This window comes from Saccopteryx leptura, chromosome 8, assembly GCF_036850995.1.
Source record: "Saccopteryx leptura isolate mSacLep1 chromosome 8, mSacLep1_pri_phased_curated, whole genome shotgun sequence".
Lineage (NCBI taxonomy): Eukaryota > Metazoa > Chordata > Mammalia > Chiroptera > Emballonuridae > Saccopteryx > Saccopteryx leptura.
In genome coordinates this window covers 76020418-76046653 of record NC_089510.1, presented here as the reverse complement: position 1 = coordinate 76046653, position 26236 = coordinate 76020418, and the positions used below count along the sequence as shown (strand labels likewise).

The 26236-nt window shown below is 38.6% G+C and overlaps 1 protein-coding gene and 1 non-coding gene across 6 annotated transcripts in view; both read left to right on the top strand.

Annotated features, from left to right (window-relative positions):
• The window catches only part of KCNMB2 (potassium calcium-activated channel subfamily M regulatory beta subunit 2), a 293224-nt gene that overhangs the window by 246445 nt on the left and 20543 nt on the right, over window positions 1–26236 (top strand). The window lies entirely within an intron of this gene.
• On the top strand, window positions 9773–9848 carry TRNAG-ACC (transfer RNA glycine (anticodon ACC)). The gene has a single exon. It is a non-coding gene; the product is annotated as a tRNA-Gly (tRNA).

The window sequence follows — 26236 nt, the reverse complement described above, 5'->3', positions numbered from 1 at the left end:
ACTCTTATGAAAAATCCCATTTATGCCTCAGATAAGTGGCTTTGTATCAGAGACTTCCTTGTTTGTATATTGGATTAAAGGTTTTGATTTCTACACTATAAAATGGGGCAGAGGAGCCCATGCTGGTGGAGAGCAGAGAAAGGCCACGTGGAGGAGAGGAGAAGCAGCCAAGATGGCAGAGTGCTGAAAGAAAAGCCAGTTTGTGCAAAGATTGTGCAGAGAGAAAAAGATGGAGAACAGAAGTAAATAAGGCTGATAAAAATACAAACCTTTAATTCTAAAAATCTCGGATAAGTCAGTGGCTTTGGGAGCCCTGAACAGAAAGGGAAATATTTTCCCACTATGTGTATTTCTTGCCCGCCAGGTGCAAACTAGCATTAAAGGTAATGGCCCACCAGTTCTTGGCTCCATTGTTTCATTACTGACTGTCCGAATCAAATGCGAACCTGCATGAGCCAGGCGACTGTGATGGTGGCCATGGCTACTGGCTTTACAGAGAGACAGAGAGAAAGGGGTAGGGGTTGAAGGAACAGGAAGCATCAACTTGTAGTAGCTGCATCTCATATCTGCCTTGACCAGGCAAGCTCAGGATTTCAAACAAGCAACCTCAGCATTTAAGGTTGTAGCTTTATCCACTGCGCCACCACAGGTCAGGCAGGTGAAGCAAACTTTTTAACAAAACTCCTTATATCAGCATTTTTCAACTTAAGCACAGCTCACTTGCTTGCAGACTGGGATAGAAATCAGGATTGCTAAATTGTGCTGGACACAAGAGAAAAGAACTGAGGGAAGTTTACTGAAATGTAGTTTTGAGAACTAGGACTTTTATTCTTTTCAAAATCTATATTTCTCTACAGATAAAAGCCTTTGAAATATTCTGAAAGAAAAATGTTCTTCACAATAATTATATATTACAGCAAAAATTTGGAAGCAACTTTAACATTCACAATAGAAAATCAGTTAAATAAATCATAGATCTAGTAATAAATATATCACTTAGCATTCTTAAATGTTTTGTCATAATATTAAGTAAAAAATCAAGTTGAAAAATGGCATACAGACAATGATTGCAGCCATAAAAATTATATACATCAAAAAAAGCATGGCAGAAAAAGCATGTTTTCCAATTCTCTATTTTCCAATGCTTTGTAATATATTATCTTAATTATGGGGAAAAAATGATGTGAAGTTTAAATAAAATTATAACCCAAAAGGCAACTAGTGTTTGAACAAAGTTCAAAAAACTCCCCTTGTTCATCATAATACAAGCAGAGCAACTGAAAATTTACTGTCTTTGTTCATCTCTAGATTTGCACATGCTTCTCGACACTTCATCAAGTTATTTTTTCATCTGCTTTCAAGCCAATTAAATTGAATCTTCTTTCGGCAAGACCTTTACTATCAGACTAAAATTCCATGTGTCATTGCCAAGTTCCATATTTTATATGTAATTTCCTCATTTCCTTAAACATAAAAAAAGTCCACTACTACTGATGGTACAGAAGGACAGATATTTTGTTGCCCTAAAGAGTATTGTGACTATCAGTGTATTGTGACTATCAGTGTATTGTTACTATCAATGGCCAACCCTCCTGAGATTTGGAAGGCTTCATTAAAGTAGGTGAAGTGAGATGTATCTGTTACACCTTCTATTTATTATCAGCAAAACATTTAATTAAGTACATTTTGCTCCTTATACTGTCTCTTACAAACAAGGAAATTAACATTTGCAAACTGTATATTATAGTGTACTGCATATTTTACACATGAACTGTTCTCTTTCAGTTTATAAGATAAAAATTATTATTTTTTTGCTATTAGATTTTTTGTTTATTTAGTAAATTAAATTTAATGGGTAACATTAATCAATGAGAGTACATAGGTTTCAGGTAAGCATTTCTATAGCATTTGAACTGTTGATTATGTTGTATATCCATCACCCAAAGTCATATCATTTTCTGTCACCATATATTTGTCCCTCTTCACTATGCCCATTTTACAGATGGGGAACTGAGGCTCAAAGATTTTAAATAACTTCCAAGGGTCCAACACCTAGCCAGTGATGAAATCACATTTTGAACTCAAGGTCATATTATCTCCCCTACACCCCACAGCTTATTTATCGTCAAACATGAGATATTTGGAGAAGCAGTGAACAGCCAAGCCCACAAAGGGAAAATTGTGTTAAGATAGACTTCAACAGAGTAATATAAAAAAAGGTAATAAATATGTGAATATTATACATATTGGCAATATCTGTGGAGTTAAAAGAAGTGAATTCTAAGGTCTAACAATCAGAGACTAGCAGCCAGGGGAGCCTCAGGCAAAGGCCACTAATCCTGGGCTCCCCACCGCACCTGTTTCCAAAGGTCCCTTTCCTCTAACTTTTCAGTGAGCCAATAGCAGCCCCTCAGCTCATTTCTGTCACTGTGACTTTTATTTCTCAGTGAGCCAAAGTAGCCCCATTTAAGGCTCACTCTCTCCTGTTGCTTCTTCTATTCTAAGCCATCCCTTATTTCACTGTCCCTAGATTTAAAAAAAAAAAACTTTCAAAATAAAAATTTTTTAAAAAGCAAATAATTAGCTTCACATTATACACCAATAAGATTTATAAAACTCTTGATTTACTACTTTTATTTTTTTTTCAAAGTATGACTTCAGTAACCACAGGATTTTAAATAATTAAAATATTGACTACAAGTAAATCATTTTCAGCAGGATTTATTGCTGAATGGGATGGGATGCCAAGGCTTATTAAATTAATCTCCATGCCTTTGGCCTACAAAGTCAAAGGCAAATGGAGAAACAGCTAATGAACACAGCAATAGAATCTGCCACTAAGCCAGTATCCTTAGTTTGACAGGTGTTCGCTTGTCTGTACCTTGCTTGACCACATTTTCATCTTCCCTGTAAGATAAGACTCAGATTTTAAAACGGACTTTGAACAGTGTCTACTGCTCTGCTTAAGAGGCACTTGGTGGCAGTAATCATGGTGATAATGAAGGTGATGATGGCTGATAATGAATCTAGATAATTAAGGTCCTCAAGTTAATTATTTAGAAACAAATTAACTAGGTCGTCTGGCAGCACTGCCCGGAACCGCTGGTAATTGTTCCACCCTCAGATTCTTCACATTCTGCCAACCCAGCCTCTGTTCCCCAGCAGTGCTACTGCAGCAACCCCAGGGGCCGGGCAGCCAAACCCTTGGCTCCGCTCCACTCTGCCTCTCCAGAGACCAGCTGCCCTGGGGCTCCTCAGGAGGCAGATATTGGAACTAGCTCACAGACAGAAACAGCAACTAAAAAATTCACCGAAAATTCTAAAACTAAGTGTTTTATAGCTTAAGGGAAATGGAAGTCAATTTTACTTTTTTTGTATTATTTTAATTCAAAGCCAGTCGTTTTTCTGATCATCTGCAATATGCAAAACACTAGTTTCTAGCCTTATCCTCCATTCTACACACCCAGCCGTGTGAAGGAATACATTTTCTGTTCTGAACAAACTTCTTTGATAGGTGGACTTATAGTAATCCCTAAATTGCAGGTGGCAAAATAAAACAGCAGCAGCAATAACTAATTTAGAATTAGAAAAAAAGGTTATTGGCTAAGGACACAGCATCTGAATGCCTAGCAAACATTCTTCAAATTGTTTTCGTTAAATATTGAACTGATATGAAGGAATATATTATATATCACATGTTAACATACCAAGAATGATGATATCATAAACATCTGAGTACCCTTCTTTAAACTTAATAAACTAAACAATCAGGTTTTTGAAACGCCTGAGGGTGCTTCTCTCAGGGCATGCTCCTTTCTACCCCAGCCATTGGCCAGCGGGAACCACTATACTGAATCTTCTGTCCATCGTTCCCTTGCTTGTCTTCATGAGTCTGTCACATTTAAATTTTAACAATATGTTTACTTCTGAATGTTTGAAGACTTTATATAAATGGAATCAAACCAAATAAATTATTCTGCAACTCACTTTTTTTCACCAAATACGATGTTCCTTTGATTTATATGTGAGTAGCTGTGGCTCGTTTTCTCTCGTGTTGTCCACACTTATGTGGATATACGGCCATGTAGTCATCCAGTCTCCTGCTAATAGACGTTTGTATTATTTTTCGTTCTTTTTCTACCACCAATGCAGCTGTAACACTTCTTGTTGATTTCTCCTTGTACATATACAAACCCTTCTTAGAATATATATCTAGCTTGGGATTTGTGCAAATGTAGCCAGTTTCCACTTAACCAGGTAATGCCGTTGCTTTCCAGAGCCCTTAGATGTGGAGCTACTGTCCTGCAGCCTTGCCTAGATTTTTCAGGTTTTTAATTTTTATCAACTCAGAGGGCGTTGTGCTTTCAATTTCCATTTCTCAGATTAGATATAAGATTGAGCTTATTTGCTTAGTTCTTTTCTGCCAAGTGCCTGTTGAAGAATGTGCCCCGCTTTTCTACTAGATTTTTTTTTAATTAAATTGTAGGAATTCTTTATAAAAGTCCATATCAACCCTTTGTGTGCTTATTCTGTGCACATAGCTTCTCCCAAATTTTGTTACCTGTGTTTTCATTTTCTCTATGATGACTTTGCATGATCATATGTTCTTAATTTTAATGTGTTCTGGTAGCAAGTTTTTAAACATTTTGAAATCCCAACACCAAGGTCAAAAGGATATGCTTCTGTAGTGTTTTCTTAATATTTTGTAGGTTTGCCTTTCACAATTAAGTCTTTAATAATCTGAAGTTGAACTTGTCTGTGTTGTGAAGTAGGCATCCAATTTATTTTTCTTTGTGAATAACCAACTGCCCCAGTACATTTCACTGGAGATTTTATTCTTTACTCAGTTATCTAAAAGCACACGTGTATTGTGTATTAGATTTCTATATATGCATGAATATGTTTCTGGGTCTCTATTCTATTTTATTGGTCAATTTTGTCTACCTCAGGCAGCACACTTAAACTTATACACTTCAGCATTACAATACACCTTGATATCTGATAGGACAAATTACCCACCTTGTTCTTTTGTAATCAGGAGTATGCTTGCTATTTTTATACAGTTTGCACTGTCATGTAAATTTTAGAATTGATCTGTCAAGTCACACCTATCCTATTTTGCAAAAATCTCTTGATAGCCTTGGCCAGTTAGCTCAGTTGGTTAGAACATTGATCTAATGCCCCAAAGTTGCAAGTTTGATTACCAATCAGAGCACATACAAGAAGCAACCAATGAATGCACAACTAAGTGAAACAACAAATCAGTGTTTCTCTCTTACTCTCTCTCCCTCTCTCTTCCTCTCATTCTCCAAAATCAATTTCAAAATTTTTTAACTCAAAAATTTTATTGTAATTTTATTAATCTGTTAATTAACAGTGGTAAATTTGAGCCATGTCACCAATGTTTCTCTGAATAAATATGATTGAGCTCTGCATTGATTTGGTATTCTTAATATCTCCCAATAAAGTTTTATAATTTCTCCAAAGAGAATTTACACATAGCTCATTAGATTTATTCCTAAGTACCTTCCTTTTTAATGTTTAAATTACATTTTCTACTTTTGCAGATATACGAGAAGGCAAATGGTATATCAACTTTTTTTTAACTATGCTAAATTTTTTATTAATTTTAATAATTTATCTGTAAATTATTTTGTATTTTCTTAAAAATTATATCATTGGTGAATACTTGTTTCTTCTTTATCAGTAAATATACCATATACCACTCATTTATTTTTCTTCTATTATACTAACTAGTAAATCATGAATAAAATAGGTAATAGTGAACATCTGTGCTCTGTTCCTGGTTATTAAATATATTCTTTAAACATTTCACCTTTAAGTATAAAATTTACTATGAGTAGTTTTTGTTTACTATTTATCACAAAAAAATGTTTCTCTTTCTAATTTGGTAAGAATTATCATGAACAGATGTTAAATTTTATCAAATATGTTTCTCTACATTTATTACATTATCCTGTGATAGTAGCCCTTTAAAATATTTATGTAATATATTACATTAATAGATAATCAAATGATAACAACATTATATTCCTGGGATAGTCTCAACTTGCTCATGATGAGTTTTCACTTTTATATTTTACTAGATTCAAAAAAATAACTTGTTTTTAAATTTTTTGCATTTATGTTTATGAGTGAAACTGGTCTGTAGTTTTTCTTTCTATCTGATTTGGTTTTGGTACCAAATTTTGCTAACTTCATAAATAGATTGAGTTGTGTTCTGTCCTGTTTAATTCTCTGAAATTATTTGTAAAATATAGTTAGAATTCACCTATAAATAACAGGATATTTTAAATTTATGTTTAAATGCTTTTTAATGATTTAGAACTTTTTGACTTTCTACTTCTGAATCAGTTTCAATAAGTTACATATTTATAAGAATTTACTATATTTTTTAGTAAATTATATATCAAAATTTACAAATGTCTTGTGAAAAAAAGTTATTTTTCATATCCTCTATTATCTTTCTAATCCATTCTTTATCTATGCTTATGGTTTTTTAATTCCTGCTATTTATTTGGGCCTTCGCAATATTTTTATTGATCAGTCTTGTAAGAGGTTTATTTACTGTAGTAGTCTTTTAAAAAATAACCTTTGAATTCATTAATTTCCTAACATAGTTTATCTTCTAGTTCATTTACTTCTGCTCATGTTCCTTATTTTCTTTTTTACACTATATTTTAGCTCCCTAAGTTGGAAGCCTAGCATATTAATTTTCCAGCTTTCCTTCTATCTAATATAAACATTTAAGATTATATATTTTTATTGATGTATGCTTTAGTTGCATGCCACTAGTTGCCCTATAGTGTTTTCTTATTCAGTTCTAAATATATCCTAATTTATCATGTTTTATTCTATGGCCCATGAGTTTTTAAAAACTATATTTTTATTTCCACAGATAGAGTCTTTCTAGTTATTTTGTTATTTATTTCTACCATTGTTACACTACAGTAAAATAACATGGTCAATGTAAGGTAATACTCCTCAAAGGCTCTTTAGATGTAGGAATAGCCTAACTTACCTGAATAATTCACATAACATTCTGTTTTCTTTCATGCTTTTTACTAAAGATTTTTAGAAAATTTAATATGCTAATAGATGGAGTAAAATAAATAAGAATTAGAAATTAAGATACCATTGGGAAATTGTGTGATCTGATAAGTTAAAGACAGGACTAATAAGAATTAACTCCTACTTTTGTTTCCATAATTTTGCACTCATCCATAGTCTCTTATCCATAAACTAACAAGTCTTCCTTGACAATTAATAACATGAGGTTCATGGACAAAACTCCTCATGTTAATGACAGTATTGAGTATGACTGTCATTTCTTCCCAAACTCAAAAGCATATTCTCCCTAAAGGAATATACACTTTAAAAGACTGAAAACATAAAAGCAATTAAACTATTAAAGTTGGACCTTATAAATATATATGTACTAGCTCAAGAAAAAAATAACAAAAAACAATGAAACCTGAAAGCAATAGAAGATAAGGATATATCTATGAGAAGCACATCTCAGAAATGTGAAAGGTTTTGGTGGACAGAAGGCAGACCCATGGCTGTTTTAATCAATGCCACTCCAGCTCTGCCATATGGGATAACAGGTTGAGTGTTCCTGGGGCAGAAATACATGGCAACTCTGCTCATTTCAGCTCAGCTGGCATCTTGCGATTCATTGCCCCACAGACCCATCCTCACGGGAACTAACAGAAGGCGCTTTTCCTGGAAGTCTAGAAATTATAGCTTTTAGTCTGAAAAGCTTGAAGTTTTTCTAGAAGCAACACTAACTTTGTTGGTGGTAGAGTCCAACAGGCACTGATAGAAAGACAGACGCCAGGAGCCTGTTCTGGCTATGGTGCTCTGATTTATTCAGTTTCAATTGACTATATAGCCTCCCTGTGCTGGCTGTCTCACAACCTAACCATATTTGTCACCATTTCTAGTCCATATAAAAGTAACATATTTTGTGAGCCTAATCAATGCAAGAGACTAAGTTTATAAAGATAGATGAGGTCTGGCTTTAACTCTTGAGCAGCTCAGTATTCAGTGGGTCAGAGAAGCATAAATACGAATATTCAGTATGTAAAGTATTATGTGTACATTTCTGAAATGCTCTCTGTCAAGTAATTTCAGATAATACTAATTCTTCACTTCTATTCACATCTTTCCTATTTCTCTTTTCTACACCCTCTTGGTGTCCCCTCATCTCTCTACCACTTTAGGACCCTTTGCAGCCTGTCTTTCTGCCCTCTGTGTGCTCTAGTACCCTAGCTGTCTTTTGCTTCTCTAACCACCTAGAAAGTCTCATTAAAACTCATGGCATTAACTGTTACTTCTAGACACAAATGATGCCTAGATCTAAATTTTTGTTTCCTTTTGCCACTGATTTATTCCGACCCTTATTTACATAGCACATAAAATGCTGGGAGAGTTTCAGAATCAGTCATTTTGTGGCCAAATGTAGAGCTTTCTAAACAGCCCACCACACTGACAGAAGTGATTTTTCTATAGTACAAATCTAATAATATCACTTCCTTGCTTAAATTATTTTAATTGTTCCTCTAAATTCAGAAGACAATCAAGATCTTTTGTCTCTGGCCCCTGCCTATCTAACCAGCTCGCCATTGGCATCCTCACCCATCAGATCCTGGAATCCAAACACACTCAACTACCCCAACTCCTTCACGTTCTGTCTGGATACTCTTCCCCTTCTCAATTGTTTGCTCATTGAAAACTCAGTTCAGTCTGTCACAGGACCTGAACCATCCCTGCTTAAACCAAGCTATGGCCTCCAACTGGCTGCCTTCAAAACGGCTTTCATGCTAATCAATAACCATAGCCTGGAGCCAATTTATTGACTACCTACCCTTCAAGGAATAACCATTACAGCGAGACCCAATTTGCCTGAAGCCAATGTGCCAAAAACAAAATTCATTTGCCAATCTTTTTGATGATTTTAGCAAATTTGCTATGTCCCAAAAACTTTGTATGATCACTGTAAACTGTCATAGTTCTGTAGGTTAGCAGGGACCAAAAAGTTTGCAAGGGACCCAGATTTGGGGCCTTCAGACTCTTCCCCTCTGTCTCTCAGTCTCTGCAGCCACTGCTCCTTTCTCTCTCTCTCTCTGCCCCTTCATCTTTCTTTCCCTGTGTCCCAGACACCCTCTTCCTCTAGTCTTGCCTTCTCCCTGTCCCCTAGTGTTCCCTTTCTATATGCCCCACCCTAGCCAGGCTCTCTCTGTTCTTCAGTTACCCCTGCTCTCTGCCTCTAAGTTGTTCAACTCTAGAATTAGCAGGTCAGACTTCTCATTATGCAGAGTCTCCTCTTCAACTTTGCCCCAGCAGAGAGTCCTACCATTTTCACTCAGATCCCTCCCATTGCAATAGCAGGACCAGAGCAAAGACAAATTAAGCATTTTGTAAAACAATATTATAAGAACAAAATAAAAACTGATATAAAATTTTACGAATCTTCAAAAAGTTGTTAAAAATCTCCGTCCAAAATTAATTACTATAAACTTATACATGGTTAAAAGAAACAAATTTGAGTTAATTGATAAAGTTGACAAATCTATCAAAGTAGTCATAATGTGAAGTTTACCACCAGAATCTCAGTTATGCTAAAATGTTAGCAAAACAATAAATGACTCTAAAAAGGATTTTTTTAAAAAATCAATAAAATGAAGTGCTAAACATTTTACATTTGTTAGAAGAATATATTCAGACTCTTTTTCAAGAAAAATATATCGCCCTGGCCGGTTGGCTCAGCGGTAGAGCGTCGGCCTACCATGCGGAGGACCCGGGTTCGATTCCCGGCCAGGGCACATAGGAGAAGCGCCCATTTGCTTCTCCACCCCTCCGCGCGCCTTCCTCTCTGTCTCTCTCTTCCACTCCCACAGCCGAGGCTCCATTGGAGCAGAGATGGCCCGGGCGCTGGGGATGGCTCTGTGGCCTCTGCCTCAGGCGCTAGAGTGGCTCTGGTCGCAACATGGCGACGCCCAGGATGGGCAGAGCATCGCCCCCTGGTGGGCAGAGCGTCGCCCCTGGTGGGCGTGCCGGGTGGATCCCGGTCGGGCGCATGCGGGAGTCTCTCTGACTGTCTCTCCCTGTTTCCAGCTTCAGAAAAAATGCAAAAAAAAAGAAAAATATATCTTTGAATATATTCATAAGATATATCTACAAGAAGACTAAGTCTCCCTAAGAAACAGCTTTTAAAAAAATTAAACATCTTAAAACACTGCTAAAAATATATGTATTCATAAGAAGACTATATAATTTAAGATAGTTTTTAGTCTTAAAATATTGTATTCATATTCATTGATTATAATTAAAACAATACTCCTTAAAATAAGTCTTTTATAAATTTGAAAATGTGATAAAAAGTGAGCAAATAACATATTTAGCAAAGTGATCGCTCAATATGTTGGTGAATCAGCTCATCTTGGTAGGTTAGCCATTCAGTACCTGATCCTTCGGCAAGTCCACATGCAATCCATGATCTTCCTCCCCTCATGTACTTCTTTCTAATCAGTCTCATTGCAAGGTACGTAATATTGTATATCTCTCAGCTCCCACTGGAGCTTATGTCTTATTTACTTTGTATCCCCAGAACTTAGCACAGTGTATTCATCTTATGAAGATTTTTAAAAATATTGACGAATTAATAAATGACCTTTTCCCTGCATTGCCCTAAACACTTTTCTCCTGCAGACTAAATACTAAGTATAAGGCTAGTAGCCGCGGCCACCATCACAGTCGCCTGGCCCATGCAGGTTCACATTTGATTCAAACAGACGGTAATAAAACAATGAAGCCAAGAACTGGTGGGCCATTACCTTTAATCCTAGCTTGCACCCGGTGGACGAGAAATACACACAGTGGGAAAACACTTCCCTTTCCATTCAGGGCTCCCAAAGCCACTGACTCATCTGTATAGTTTCCTAGAATCAAAGGTTCTACCTCACCAGCCTTATTCACCTCTGTTCCCCATCTCCTTCTCTCTGCACAAACTGGCTTCTCCTTCAGCACTCCGCTTTCTTAGCTGCCTCTCCTCTGCAATCCTGATGGCAGGAACCCAGCAAGAGCAAGAGCCCCCAGTCTGCTTCATTTTATAGTGTAGAAAATTAAAGCCTTTAATCCAATACACAAACGAGGAAGTCTCTGATACAAAACCACTTATCTGAGGCATAAATGGGATTCCTCATAAGAGTGCACCACCTCACATCATGCAACAGTCAAGGCTATGGGGAAAAGCTTAGTTTTGAAAAGACCTTAGTATTAAAAGGATGGGAAAGGCTTAGTCTTAAAACTAAGCCTTTGGCTATGAGGACCTTGCCAGCTTACAGCCTGTCTCCCACACCCAATGCAAACTATAAGTGAGTAAACATACATCATATTTACAAACTTATTTGACTAACACCAAGGGAATCTGAATTTAAATTTAAATGAGTGAAGGCCAAGGAAAAATTATTTTTTGTACATTTTACTATTTATAACCACATTTATATATATATGATATATATATATATATATATATATCCTTATAAATATTTTGCTTATGAACTATAAAGCCAGTATCCAAGGTCACCATCACAGCAGCCTGGCCCATGCAGGTTTGCATTGGATTCGGATGGTCGGTAAAGAAACAGCAGAGCCAAAAACTGGTGGGCCATCATTTTTAATTCTAGCTTGCACCCAGCGGGCAAGTAAAAACACACACTGGGCTCCAAAACCCACTCACATTCAGTGCTCAAAAAGCCACTGACTTATCCGAGTTTCCTAGAATCAAAGGTTTCTAGCTCACCAGCCTTATTCACCTCTGTTCCCCATCTCCTTCTCTCTGCACAAACCAGCTTCTCACTCAACACTCCGCCATCTTGGCTGCTTCTCCTGGCCTCCTCCACGTGGCCTTTCTCTGCTCTCCTCTCTGCTCTCTCCTCTAATGTTAATCTCAGGAACCAAGAGCAAAAGCTCCCATTCTGCCCCATTTTATAGGGTAGAAATCAAAACCTTTAATCCAATATACAAAATAAGGTAGTCTCTAATACAAAGGCACTTATCTGAGGCATGATAGGATTGTACTATCCCACATCAAAAAGGATGGGAAAGGCTTAGTCCTAAAATCAAGCCCCAGGCTATAAGGATCCTGCCTGCCCACAGCCCGCCCCCAACACTCATTAATATCACCTGGGCGACGGCTTCCACATGGGCAGTGCCATCTTTAACAAAGTGAGCATAATATATTGTCTGCCCAACATGAACTATAGACCTAATATTAAAGTTTAAGAAACTATCTAAGGGACTTTGATAGAAATCCATTCATGGATGGCAGCGGAGTAGGCGGACACACAGACGCCCAGCTCTCAACACCAAAAAGGAATACAAATCAATTCAGGAAAAATCAGCATGAAAAACCAACACTGAACTGCAAGAACAGCTCTCAAAAACCAAGGAGCAAAGAGGAAGCCACAATAATCCTGGTAAGGAGTGCCTGAATCTCCTCTGCTTACAGGAACGGAAGGGGGGGGGGGAGGCTGAGAGCCCAGAGAGGATTTCACAGAGGAAAAAGAGCAGAAACTACTACTCACAGCCACTTACCTGGCGACCAGGAAGGAAGGTGGGTTGAAAAGACCAGCTTATCTCCCAAGTGGAAAGGACAAGGAGAGGGACAGACTGTGAGGGGCTAAGGTATGCAAGAAACGAAATAAAAAAGCTGACTCATACGTGCTGGAGGCGGCCATAGCTGGGGGAGGGACTGAACCTTTCACAAAACAGAGCTGAAGTGCTTCCGGATCAGAGATCTCCGGACATCTATCCAGCTCCAATCAGCGCAACAAGACACAGCTGAAAACAAGAAGTGGGGAGGAGGGGCAGTAACTCAGGTCTCCATGGAGATCTGAGATACACCTCCCCCTACTGAAGCTGAGAAAAAACCCTGCCCCCAGTGAGATTAGTTGGTGGAAGAGACCTTCAGCGTCTCAGGTTACACCCACAGCATTCCTGGTTACAGTTTCAAGGAAGCCCCCTGCTGAGATCAGTTAACAAGACTATCACCTGTTAAGAAAACAAACAAATCAAGACTTCAAAGCTACCCAAACCCAAAAGTGGATTACAAATAATAGCTGATACCAGCCAAGAAGACCTAGAAATAACACAACTGAAAACTGGAGGCAGACAACACCAAGCCTAGACTCAACCAACTCTACAAATAAAACACCATTATGAGAAAACAAAGGAGTGCAACCCAAATGAAACCACAAGAGACACCTTTGAGAGATTAGCTGAGTGATATGGAAATAATCAAACTTCCAGATGCGGAGTTCAAAATAATGATTGTAAGGATGCTTAGGGATCTTAGAACAACAATGGAGGGGCAGTTTGAAAACCTAAATAAAGAAATAGCAAGTATAAAAAAGGATATTGAAATATTAAAAAAGAATCAGTCAGAGATGACAAATACAATATCAGAAATGAAGACCACAATGGAAGGAATTAAAAACAGGATGGATACAGCTGAGGATCGAATCAGCGAGTTGGAGGACAACTGGAATGAAGGCATGAAAGCAGAGAAGAAAAGAGAAAAGAGACTCAAAAAGTCAGAGGAAACACTTAGAGAGCTCTGTGACAACATGAAGAGAAATAACATCCGCATCATAGGGGTTCCTAAAGAAGAAGAAAAAGAACAAGGGATAGAGACTTTGTTCAATCATATCATAACTGAAAACTTCCCTAAATTAATGCAAGAGAAACTCTCACAAGTCCAAGAAGCACAGAGAACTCCATTAAAGAGAAACCCAAAGAAACCTACACCAAGACACATCATAATTAAAATACCAAAGCTAAGCGATAAAGAGAAAATATTAAAAGCTGCAAGAGAAAAAAAGTTATCACCTACAAAGGAGCCCCCATAAGGATGACATCCGACTTCTCAACAGAAACACTTGAGGCCAGAAGGGAATGGCAAGAAATATTCAAAGTAATGCAGAACAAGAACCTACAACCAAGACTACTTTATCTAGCAAGGCTATCGTTTAAAATCGAAGGAGAAATAAAAAGCTTCCCAGACAAAAAACAACTCAAAGAATTCATTACAACTAAACCAACGCTGCAAGAAATGTTAAGGGGCCTGTTGTAAAGAGATCAAAGTTGGAAAAGAATATAGCAAAAAAAGGAATACACCTTTAAAGAAGAAAATGGCAATAAACAACTACATATCAATAATAACCTTAAATGTAAATGGATTAAATCATCCAATCAAAAGACATAGGGTAGCTGCGTGGATAAGAAAACAGGACCCATACATATGTTGTCTACAAGAGACACACCTTAGAACAAAAGACACACATAGATTGAAGGTAAAAGGATGGAAAAAAACATTTCATGCAAATGGAAATGAAAAAAAAGCTGGGGTAGCAATACTTATATCAGACAAATTAGACTTTAAAACAAAGGATATAGTAAGAGATAAAGAAGGCCACTACATAATGATAAAGGGAGTAATCCAACAGGAAGATATAACTATTATAAATATCTATACACTTAATATAGGAGCACCCAAATATATAAAACAGACTTTGATGGATTTAAAGGGCAAGATCAACAGCAATACTATAATAGTAGGGGATTTCAATACCCCACTAACATCACTAGATAGATCCTCAAGAAAGAAAATTAACAAAGAAACAGCAGACTTATTGGAAATACTAGATCAACTCGATTTAATAGATATCTTCAGATCCTTTCACCCTAAAACAGCAGAATATACATTCTTTTCAAGTGCTCATGGTACATTCTCTAGGATAGACCACATGTTAGGGCACAAAAGTGCTCTCAACAAATTTAAGAAAACTGAAATCATATCAAGCACTTTCTCCGATCACAACGGCATGAAACTAGAAATGAATCACAGCAGAAAAGCTCAAAAATTCTCAAACACATGGAAACTAAATAGCAGGGTGTTAAATAATGAATGGATTAAGAATGAGATCAAAGAAGAAATAAAAAAATTCCTAGAAACGAATGACAATGAGCATACAACAACTCAAAATTTATGGGACACAGCGAAAGCAGTGCTGAGAGGAAAGTTCATAGCACTACAGGCACACTTTCAGAAGCTAGAAAAAGCTCAAATAAATAACTTAACCCTGCATCTAAAAATATTAGAAAAAGAACAGCAAGTAAAGCCCAAATGTAGTAGAAGGAAGGAAATAATAAAGATCAGAGCAGAAATAAATGACATAGAGGCTAAAGAAACAATACCGAGGATCAATGAAACTAGGAGCTGGTTCTTTGAAAAGGTAAACAAGATTGATGAACCTTTAAGTAGACTCACCAAGAAAAAGAGAGAGAGGACTCAAATAAATAAAATTAGAAATGAGAGAGGAGAAATAACAACTGACACAACAGAAATACAAAATATTGTAAGAAAATACTATGAAGAACTGTATGCCAAAAAACTAGACAACCTAGATGAAATGGACAAATTCCTTGAAACATACAATCTTCCAAAAATCAATCTGGAAGAATCAGAAAACCTAAACAGACCAATTACAACAAAGGAGATCGAAACAGTTATCAAAAAACTCCCAACAAAGAAAAGTCCAGGGCCCGATGGCTTCACAATGGAATTCTACCAAATATTCAAAGAAGAACTAACTCCTATCCTTCTCAAACTATTTCAAAAAATTCAAGAGGAAGGAAGACTTCCAAGCTCCTTTTATGAGGCGAGCATAATTCTGATTCCAAAACCAGGCAAAGACAACACAAAGAAAGACAATTATAGGCCAATATCTCTGATGAATATAGATGCTAAAATCCTCAACAAAATATTAGCAAACCGGATCCAACAATATATGGAAAAAATCATACACCATGATCAAGTGGGATTTATCCTGGGGAGGCAAGGCTGGTACAATATTCGTAAATCAATCAATGTGATTCATCACATAAACAAAAAGAAGGAGAAAAACCATATGATAATTTCAATAGATGCAGAAAAAGCATTTGATAATATCCAGCACCCATTCATGATCAAAACTCTCAGCAAAGTGGGAATACAGGGAACATACCTCAACATGATAAAAGCCATCTATGAGACACTCACAGCCAACATCATACTCAATGGGAAAAAATTAAAAGCAATACCCTTAAGATCAGGAACAAGGCAGGGATGCCCCCTTTAACCACTCTTATTTAACATAGTCCTGGAAGTCCTAGCCACAGCAATCAGACAAGAAGAAGAAATAAAAGGCATTCAAGTTGGAAAAGAAGAAGTAAAACTATCATTATTTGCAGATGATATGATATTGTATATAGAAAACCCTAAAGTCTCAGTCAAAAAACTACTGGACCTGATAAATAAATTCAGCAAAGTGGCAGGATATAAAATCAATACTCAGAAATCAGAAGCATTTTTATACACCAACAATGAACAGTCAGAAAGAGAAATTAAGGAAACAACCCCCTTCACAATTACAATAAAAAAAATAAAGTACCTAGGAGTAAACTTAACCAAGGAGACTAAAGACTTGTACTCGGAAAATTACAAAGCATTGATAAAAGAAATCAAGGAAGATACAAACAAGTGGAAGCATATACAGTGCTCATGGTTAGAAAGAATAAACATCATTAAAATGTCTATATTACCCAAAGCAATCTATAAATTCAATGCAATACCAATTAAAATACCAATGACATACTTCAAAGATATAGAACACATATTCCAAAAATTTATATGGAACCAAAAGAGGACACGAATAGCCTCAGCAATCTTAAAAAAGAAGAATAAAGTGGGAGGTATCACACTTCCTGATATCAAGTTATACTACAAGGCCGTTGTACTCAAAACAGCCTGGTACTGGCATAAGACAGGCATATAGATCAATGGAACAGAACAGAGAACCCAGAAATAAACCCACAGTTCTATGGACAACTGATATTTGACAAAGGAGGTAAGGAAATACAATGGAGTAAAGACAGCCTCTTTAACAAATGGTGTTGGGAAAATTGGACAGCTACCTGCAAAAAAATGAAACTAGATCACCAGCTTACACCACTCACAAAAATAAACTCAAAATGGATAAAAGACTTAAATATAGGCCGTGAAACCATAAGCATCTTAGAAGAAAACATAGGCAGTAAGCTCTCGGACATCTCTTGGAGCAATATATTTGCTGATTTATCTCCACGAGGAAGTGAAATAAAAGACGGTTTAAACAAATGGGACTATATCAAACTAAAAAGCTTTTGCACAGCTAAAGACAACAAGAACAGAATAAAAAGACAAACTACACAATGGGAGAACATATTTGACAATATGTCTGATAAGGGGTTAATAACCAAAATTTATAAAGAACTTGTAAAACTCAACACCAGGAAGACAAACAACCCAATCCAAAAATGGGCAAAAGAGATGAATAGACACTTCTCCAAAGAGGACATACAGATGGCCAATAGGCATATGAAAAAATGCTCAACATCACTAATCATTAGAGAAATGCAAATTAAAACCACAATGAGATATCACCTCACACCAGTCAGAATGGCGCTTATCAACAAAACAACACAGAATAAGTGCTGGTGAGGATGTGGAGAAAAGGGAACCCTCCTGCACTGCTGGTGGCAATGCAGACTGGTGCAGCCACTGTGGAAAACAGTATGGAGATTCCTCAAAAATCTGAAAATCGAACTGCCTTTTGACCCAGCTATCCCACTTTTAGGAATATACCCCAAGGACACCATAGAACGGCTCGAAAAGGAGAAATGCACCCGCATGTTTGTGGCAGCATTGTTCACAATAGCGAAGATCTGGAAACAGCCCAAGTGTCCGTCAGAGGACGAGTGGATTAAAAAGCTTTGGTACATATATACTATGGAATACTACTCAGCCATAAGAAATGATGACATCGGATCATTTACAATAACATGGATGGACCTTGACAACATTATACGGAGTGAAATAAGTAAATCAGAAAAAAAAAAAAACTAAGATGAATCCATACATAGAAGGGACATAAAAATGAGACTCAGAGACATGAACAAGAATGTGATGGCAACGGGGGCGGGAGGTTGGGGGAGGAGGGAGGGGGTGAAGAAGGAGAGAGGGGTTAGGGGAGGGGAGGGGCACAAAGAAAACCAGATAGAAGGTGACAGAAGACAATTTAACTTTGGGGGAGAAGTATACAGCACAATCAAATGTCAAAATAATCTAGAGATATTTTCTCTCAACATATGTACCCTGATTTATCAATGTCACTGCATTAAATTTAATTTAAAAAAATTGAAAAAAAAAAAACTATCTAAATATAGAGCTTGAAATAAAATTGTATTCTGTTGACTACTGCTTGGGGTAAAAGGAAAATGCATTGGCTCTTTAAAAATCTTCTTTATGCAATGTGGTAAGGTGCCAGAGAACTGTAAAACTTAGTATTGGCAATGCCATTTTAAAAAGGAAAAATCAGGCTTTCTGTCCTGTCCTTCCTTTGGAAAATGGAGGGAAAAGGATATAGAAATCTCCTGATTTACAAGGACAACTGGGTCATTTCGTTTTAGTTTTCTGAAAGGATTAAGGTTATTTGAAGAACTTCCTTTCCCTTTCAATGAAAGACAGAATTTACATACCACCCTACACTGATTTTAGCTCTTCTTCCCTTCCTGGAAACCTGAGATTAATGTGTACCTCTAGGCAAAGGAGGAAAGATAGACATTAAAAGGTTTATGAAGGTATTTTGATATGTAAAATGACATCACCATTGTTACCTTGAAAGTTTTAACGTTTTTTAAATCCCCTACACAAATGTTATAATCTTGTTAATGATTGTGTCATGCTGTCATGCTCCCCCCCAACCTGTATGTGGTTGTAAAGCCAGCAGCCAGGGCTGCTATCACAGCTGCCTGGCCCATGCAGGTTTGCATAGGATTCAGACAGTTGGTAAAGAAACAACGGAGCCAAAAACTGATGGGCCAACATCTTTAATCTTAGCTTGCACCCGGCGGGCAAGTAAAAACACACACTGGGCTCCAAAACCCACTCACATTCAGTGCTCACAAAGCTACTGACTTAATCCGAGTTCTCCTAGAATCAAAGGTTTCTAGCTCACCAGACTTATTCACCTCTGTTCCCCATCTCCTTCCTTCTCCCTGCACAAACTCTGCACTAACTGGCTTCTCACTCAACACTCCGCCATCTTGGCTGCTTCTCCTGGCCTCTTCCACATGGCCTTTCTCTGCTCTGCTCTCTAATGCTAATCTCAGGAACCAAGAGAGTGAGCTCCCGTTCTGCCCCTATTTTATAGTGTAGAAATCCAAACCTTTAATCCAATATACAAAATAGGGAAGTCTCTAATACAAAGTCACTTTCTGAGGCATGATAGGATTGTACCATCCCATATCAAAAAGGGTGGGAAAGGCTTAGTCCTAAAACCAAGCCCCAGGCTACAAGGATTCTGCCTGCCCACAGCCCGCCCCAACACACATTAATATCACCTGGGCAACGGCTTCCATGTGGGCAGCGTCATCTTTAACAAAGTGAGCATAATATATTTTATCTGCCCAACAGTGGTCAAAGGGAATATAACCAGCCTCTAAGATACATTTGGGGCTGCACGATTTGGGTCTACTCAACCCTGTGTCAGTCATATGCAGCCAGCATATTAATAAGTCTCCTTTTAATAAAACCCTTCAAAATTCATCTGGATTTGGTATCTCTACGTAAACCAGCGGAAGTGAGGTACGGTACTTTACAGCATCTGGGGTACGGTACTTTACAGCATCTGGGGTATGGTACTTTACAACAGCAACATATTCTGTTATACCATACTTGAATTTGCCTTGTGGATTTATAACTCACATACTTCAAAAAAATTTCAGCAAAATGTTCCCTTGTATATGTATGAAAGACTGTACATATCTACTATTTGTTATTGTCAACATTTGTAAATATTGATTTGTATTCACCATACTGATTTATGGTATACCAGGAACCATGAAGCTAAGACTGCTCCATCAGAGCACACGCTGAGGCTAGATCTGCTTCAGACTTATAAATCCAATTTGCTGTTTTATACCTTGTAAAGTCAGTAGCCACGGCCACCATCACAGCCGCCTGGCCCATGCAGGTTTGAATTTGATTTGGCAGATGGTAATGAAACAATGAAGCCAAGAACTGGTGGGCCATTACCTTTAATCCTAGCTTGCACCCAGCACACAAGAAATACACATACTGGGAACACACTTCCCTTTCCATTCAAGGCTCCCAAAGCCACTGACTCATCCAAGTTTTCTAGAATCAAAGGTTTCTACCTCACCAGCCTTATTCACCTCAGTTCCCCATCTCCTTCTCTCTGCACAAACTCTGCACAAACTGGCTTTTCTTTCAGCACTCTGCCATCTTGGATGCTTCTCCTTTCCTCCACATGGCCTTTATCTGCTCTCCTCCAGCATGGGCTCCTCTGCCCCATTTTATAGTGTAGAAATCAAAACCTTTAATCCAATATACAAACAAGGAAGTCTCTGATACAAAGCCATTTGTCTGAGGCATAAACAGGATTCCTCATAAGAGTGTACCACCCCACATCATGCAGCAATCAAAGGTGTGGGGAAAAGCTTACTGTTGGGCAGATAAAATATATTACGGCCACTTTGTTAAAGATGGCACTGTAGCCCTGGCCGGTTGGCTCAGCGGTAGAGCGTCGGCCTAGCGTGCGGAGGACCCGGGTTCGATTCCTGGCCAGGGCACACAGGAGAAGCGCCCATTTGCTTCTCCACCCCTCCGCCGCGCTTTCCTCTCTGTCTCTCTCTTCCCCTCCTGCAGCCAAGGCTCCATTGGAGCAAAGATGGCCCAGGCGCTGGGGATGGCTCTGTGGCCTCTGCCTCAGGCGCTAGAGTGGCTCTGGTCGCAACATGGCAACACCCAGGATGGGCAGAGCATCGCCCCCTGGTGGGCAGAGCGTCGCCCCTAGTGGGCGTGCCGGGTGGATCCCGGTCGGGCGCATGCGGGAGTCTGTCAGACTGTCTCTCCCTGTTTCCAGCTTCAGAAAAAATGAAAAAAAAAAAAAAAAAAAAAGATGGCACTGTCCACATGGAATCCCGTTGCCTAGGTGATTGCTTGGGATGGGCATGATTGTATTAATGTGTGTTGGGGGTGGGCTGTTGGCAGGCAGGATTCTTGCAGCCTGGAGCTTGGTTTTAAGACTAAGCCTTTCCCACCCTTTTTGATGTGGGGTGGACTTTGTATCAGAGACTTCTCTATTTTGTATATTGGATTAAAGGTTTTGTTTTCTGCACTATAAAGTGGGGCAGACTGGGAGCTTGCTCACTCGGTTCCTGAGATTAGCAGTAGAGAGGAGAGCAGGGAAAGGCCACATGGAGGAGAGGAAAAGCAGCCAAGATGGTAGAATGCTGAAGGAGAAGCCAGTTTGTGTAGAGTTTGTGCAGAGAGAAGAAGATGGGGAACAGAGGTGAATTAGTCTGGTGAGCTAGAAACCTTTGATTCTAGGAAACTCGGATAAAGTCAGTAGGCTTGTGAGAGTGGGTTTTGGAGCCCAGTGTGTGTTTTTACATGCCCACTGGGTGCAAACTAAGATTAAAGATGATGGCCAGTTCTTGGCTCAATTGTTTCATTACCGGCTGTCCGAATCTAATGGGAATATGCATGGGCCAGAGGGCTGTGATGGTGGCCCTGGCTACTGGCTTTACAGAAAGAGAATTTATAAATACACAGTCAGCTTTTTCTTTCTTACCAGGACAACAAAACTTCTCCCTTTAGCACCCTGATGAGCAGGGAAATAAGGTTTCCTGCCTTAACACTCTCTCTCATGTCCTTAGTCATCCACACCAAGTACTTGGGCATAAATCTAAACTATATCCTTTTCCTTACTTCTTTATCATCACCTATATTCTATCAATCACCAATACTAAAGCCATGATGGTGAACCTTTTTATAAAAACCACCCACTTTTGCAGTGCTGGTCAACCTGGTCCCTCCCGCCCACTAGTGGGTGTTCCAGTTTTCATGGTGGGCCAATCGTGGCACCATCTGGTTGCTCCGCTGCTGCCCACCATGAAAGCTGGAACGCCCACTAGTGGGCGGAGGGACCAGGTTGACCAGCACTGCAAAAGTGGGAGGTATTTATAAAAAGGTTCGCCATCATAGTCCTAAAGTTTTCTCTCTTAGATCTTCCTCCATATATGCTATTCTTTCCATCCATCCTACTTTGATCCTAGATCCAATCCTCATCATCCTTTGCAAACACAACAGTAATGGTCTCCTAATTCTTCTTTCTGATTTAAGTCTTGTTCCATTTCTAATCTAATCTCCACATAGCAGCCAGAGTGATCATTCTGAAATTCGGTTCTGATCATGTCACTCTCTGACAGCTTCCCATTAACTAAAGCTCTTTGGAATAACTTACAAAACTCTTCATGACTTACTACCTTTCCAAACTCATCTGTCCTTTTTCCCCATCTCACACTCCCCCCAGTAATATGAAAATGCTGCTAGTTTTTTTTTTTTAACAAGACAGAAAAAGAGAGTCAGAGAGAGGGATAGATAGAAACAGACAGACAGGAACGGAGAGAGATGAGAAGCATCAATCATTAGTTTTTCGTTGTGACATCTTAGTTGCTCATTGATTGCTTTCTCATATGTGCCTTGACCGTGGGGCTACAGCAGACTGAATAACCCCTTGATCTAGCCAGAGACCTTGGGTCCAAGCTGGTGAGCTTTGCTCAAACCAGATGAGCCCATGCTCAAGCTGGCAACCTCGGGGTCTCGAACCTGGGTCCTCTGCATCCCAGTTCGATGCTCTATTCACTGCACCACCACCTGGTCAGGCCGAAAATGCTGCTAGTTTCTGTCAATCACCATGCAGCTACAAATCTTTGTCCCTTTGTTTATGTGATTCTTTCTGTCTAAACTATTCTGGGCTCCTGGCCTCATTTGGTTAACCCTGGCTCAACTTTGAAGATTCTGCTGAAGCCATTACTCCTTCAGGAAGCTTTCCATAACCTCAGTACATGTCTCTGTCCTGCTCCCTCAAGCTGGGGAAATTACTCCTTTTCTGTGGTCACTCTGGGAACAGCTCCATCTCTGAATTGATTAACCAATGTTGATTTTTTTGTATCTGTCTTCCTATTGGTTAAGGGCCATACCCCCAGTAACTAGAGATTACCAGCACTCAGGATAAGTTTGTGAACTTAAACTGAACTCTGTTTTTCCAAATCATTCATTCATTTCTTAATTTATCCATTAATTCAATAATAACTTATTGATAAATTTTATGAATTTGAGCCCACTCACCCACGTTTATTTTGATGAATAATATCCTAATTTCCCAGATGAGTTGGGCCTGTATAGAAAAAAATCATTTCCCACTTCGACACACATTCCAGAGCTTATGAAGAACATTTGTTAGCCATTTTCAAATTGTGATTTGTAAATTACCCATTTGAATCATTTTTATATGCTCTTGTTCTGGTGACATTCTGACTGATTGCACTGTCTCTCTTTTATGGGTATAGATTGACATCAGTGATGCCGTGTGACAGCCTAGTGCTAGGACTGAGAGCCTATCACTCCGCCCTTGCTGGCTTCCATCTGCAGAAAATGCAAATCTCAATGGCAGCCAACAGAATTAAATACATTTTGATAAACAATAATAGCAAAGTAACATCAGATAATTATTTCACAGCAGGTCTTTGAACACTCAGCCTGTCTCTTCTTGTTTCAGAGGTCTGCCTGCTCAAGGCCTTTAGATACTAATAGATGCTGAATTTTTTTTTAATTCCAATTTATAAGGGGTCAAGTTTAAGGAGCTTTGATATAAACCCTAAATTTTTCAAAGAAAATCTCAGAAAACATTGGGGAATCCACAAGGGTGAGTGGTGGCCAGCTGGGGTAGCGAGCTGGGGAACCTGGAAATAATCAATGATAGCATCTCTCAGTGCTCCTGGCAGTGAGAACAGTGAGCAGCCCACAGGAGTGAGGGTGGAAGGGAGCGAGGAAGGACGCGGCCATGAATAAATGAGGAATAAAAGCCTCTCTATGATCCTCTTCCCATAATGGGCCTGTTCCTCCGGAAAACAGTGAGATTTGTATAAACTACCTCATAAAGCGAACTTTAAAATAATAGTAGTAAGCCAATTGGTTAATTTTACATCTAATAACAAGATTTATAAATACTATACCCCAAAACCTTTTGGAAATATATTAAGTATATACATACTCTCACACTTCTATCGTCAGTCAAAATATTTAGCAACCAGCCCAAAATATACCAACCAACCGGAACAGATGCTCACCATAAACACCAGGAAGGCCATCCTGGAGCACAAAGGTAAATAAACATTCACACAATTAAATATACACACAACTGCACAAATACACCAGACATTTCTTCCCTCCCTGCAAAGTTCCTTAGAGAATTCTATTCTGGCTTCTTTTTTAAGCAACAAGAATGACTAGTGATAAAAATCTTAAAGAAAAATCTTAAATTATTCTCATGTATATTAGGGGTGTTTGTGTGTCTGTTTACCCAAAGCTTTAAAAAATAACTTAAGAGTTTCTTTCTCTATTTTCAGCCTCCTATTTGTCCTTCCCTCTGTTCTCAGGCCCAAAAGACCACCAACTCCCACACCCCTGCACTCCAGAGCTCCCTTCCCAAACTGGAAAACCAGACGAGGTCCCATGCTGCTCCTTGGTGCCTGCCGGCTGCAGTCCTGAGCATGGCTTCCTGCCATCCTTCTTACCAATCTCTCTACGCGCCCACACCCCCAGCAATTTCTTACTTCTTTTCTGTCTTTTCCTCCAGATCTTGCTTTGAATCCAATCCTCTACTCTTAAGTTTTTTACATTATTTATTTCCTTGTCATTCTGTTTTTTAAAAATTCTTTGGAGAATAGCAATTTTAGGATGTTCTGAGGCTCTTGTTGTGGAGCCAAAGCTCACCCCATTTTTCAATGGGGACATTTTTTAAATACCTCATGTCAGTCACTCTCCTGAATAATTTACGTATGCATCTCATTTAACTATTACACTGCCGTGGAAACATCATTTCCGCTTTGCAGGAAACTGGGAATCAGAAAGGCCAAAGAACTGGTCGTTAATCACAGAGCTAGTAAGCAGTGAAATCGAGCTTGAACTCAGGAGATCATTTGCCTCGCATCTCATTTTCTTTCCTACCCAATGTTGCTGCTGTGCAATAAATGACAGAACAGTAAGAATAACTATCCAAAGTTATAGAGTCCCACCTTGATTTGACTAATATTTTTCTAAACTCACTCAAGTGTTTACCCGTTTAAGAAAAGAAAGCTGAGTCACCACTCCATATCTTAACATTGCTTATAAATCTTAAGCCAACATCCTAAGGAACCCTAAGCTTGAGGAAAATATTAACCAAAATAATTCCTATTACAACAGAGGGTAAATCAGATCCCCAATGTATATTGCCATTTATTTGAATTAAAGTTTCATTATGTATTCAGGGAGTATTATATTAAAAGATCAGTGATGATCAGTTGGGGGTTAAAAGGAAAAAACAACAAAACCAAAGCACTATGTTAAGAGGTAAAAGGATCATTTCCTTTCTGTAGCTGTAGAGAGAAATAAAATTATTTACAGTAATAAATAATTTATTTATATGTAGAGAAGAACTTTATTTCTTGAAGAAAGAATTCTTGTTGTAAATGATAATTTATATTTTAAAAACACAGTATATATATATATATATTATATATATATATTATATATAATATATATATATATATATTTTTTTGTATTTTTCTGAAGCTGGAAATGGGGAGAGACAGTCAGACAGACTCCCACATGTGCCCAACCGGGATCCACCCGGCACGCCCTCCAGGGGCAATGATCTGCTTCTGCCCCTCCGGGGCGTCGCTCTGCCGCGACCAGAGCCACTCTAGCGCCTGGGGCAGAGGCCAAGGAGCCATCCCCAGCACCCGGGCCATCTTTGCTCCAATGGAGCCTTGGCTGCGGGAGGGGAAGAGAGAGACAGAGAGGAAGGAGGGGGGGGAGTGGAGAAGCAAATGGGCGCTTCTCCTATGTGCCCTGGCCGGGAATCAAACCAGGGTCCCCCGCACGCCAGGCCGACGCTCTACCGCTGAGCCAACCGGCCAGGGCCAAACACAGTATATTTTTTATTGTTGCTTTGAATATGCTCCTGAGGTTGATTTTTTTATCAAACTGTTTTTATATTAT